We start from the raw sequence: 1,503 nt of genomic DNA, 5'->3' as shown, positions 1-1,503 counted from the left end.
GCGGTGAACGCATTGCTTAGATTCAAGGTTAGCCCAGCAACCAGTTGATGTAGTCCTGTTTCTATGTTTGTTCAACTTGATTTAAAAGCATGTGATCACGTAACGTGTTTCAAGCTTGGAACTAGGCGTGTTTATTCGTGGAATAGTGTTTGTATCGGTAAGCGGAACACTATCCACGTTATTTGCATTTAGATTTAAGACATTAGTCTTTTTGAAAATTTGGATTAGTAAGTAGTGATTTTTTGTTGCAGACAGTAGCGCTGAGAATTTACATCTAACGGTTGAGACGGGTGGTGTAATCGTACACTTAACGCCATAGCGGCCTGAAATTAATGGCAGGAATTTGCATTTCACGTTAAAGACACGGTTATTGGATACATTCAACTGATGCTTTAAATGGCTTTTAGCTGGTAAGTGTATTGTTCAGGATATTGTTGCGTGCAACCACAGGCGATTGTCATTTTAAATTTCTGACACGCCGGTTTTTGATTCCAGACAGTGAAAATCTAGGATACTGGCTGGTATATCCTTGTTGTTGTTGGACAGAACAATTAAGCACAGTGTTGCGGAAGTTCTCGCAGTTTAGTATTTTAAGGTATGTTTTTTGCTAGTGAACACTTTAACGCTTGGAATACACGGGTGTGTGTTCGTGATGACTCTTGGCTTTTTCTGTTTTTTTCTGACTTTTTTCTGGCTTTGGGTCTCTTGTACACAATATTTGCACGGGTGTTTTTGATACATAATTATTAGTTCTTTAAACCCCTGACTTTCTTTGAGTCCTGTATCTGCTATAGCATTTATGTAGCTATTCCTTTTGTGCATATAACCTCACTCGACCATTGTTTGCACTTGTAGATACCCCTGACGAAGGGCTCATTGACTAGCCCGAAATGCATTGGGATTTTTTGTTATGAAGTTGAAAGAATATATCATTGCTGATCACAAGCAACGTTTTGTTTGATTCTGCCATCTACATTTACAAAGAATAAAAGACAGAAGACATCGTTCTGCATCTGGAAATTTATTTGAAGTTATGATTTCCATTACAGTGTTTCATCTTTTATCATTTCATTCTTCAAATACAAAAGACTGAGTTTGAATTCGATTGTATATAAATGTGTCATAATTTGATTGCTAATTCTGAAAGTGGGAGTAAGCCCCCCCAGGGCATTTCGTAGTGCACTTGTTATTTCTAGACACCTGTCTAGAATTTCTTTAATCTGGTTTAATATTTAGGTGGCTGGCAGTGCCACTTTCCAGGTGCACACAACATTGATTATTTGTTTAAGATTTTCAGCAAAGGATTGTATAATGTTTATGTTTGTTTAAATGAGTGCATACCTAGATGCTATCGTTATTTAGTGCACTAATTAAAGTGCGCACCTTGCACCAGTCCAAACAACCCTCATGGTGATTAAAGAGGTCAAAGATAACCTTAAAAAGCTATCCACGTGGTAGCTGTCGAGGCTTAATCTTGAAGGAATGTTAAGCAGCTTGTTTTAC

At 37.6% G+C, this 1,503-nt stretch overlaps 1 long non-coding RNA gene across 1 annotated transcript; it reads left to right on the top strand.

Moving 5' to 3' along the window:
• The first annotated feature begins 306 nt into the window (after nucleotides 1-306).
• On the top strand, nucleotides 307-948 carry LOC146863037 (uncharacterized). Its single transcript, XR_014978548.1, has 3 exons — nucleotides 307-410; nucleotides 496-595; nucleotides 856-948. It is a non-coding gene; the product is annotated as an uncharacterized LOC146863037 (long non-coding RNA).
• The last annotated feature ends 555 nt before the right edge of the window (nucleotides 949-1,503 follow it).

This window comes from Triturus cristatus, chromosome 2_2 (assembly GCF_964204655.1).
Source record: "Triturus cristatus chromosome 2_2, aTriCri1.1, whole genome shotgun sequence".
Lineage (NCBI taxonomy): Eukaryota > Metazoa > Chordata > Amphibia > Caudata > Salamandridae > Triturus > Triturus cristatus.
This window is presented reverse-complemented; position numbering and strand designations above follow the sequence as displayed.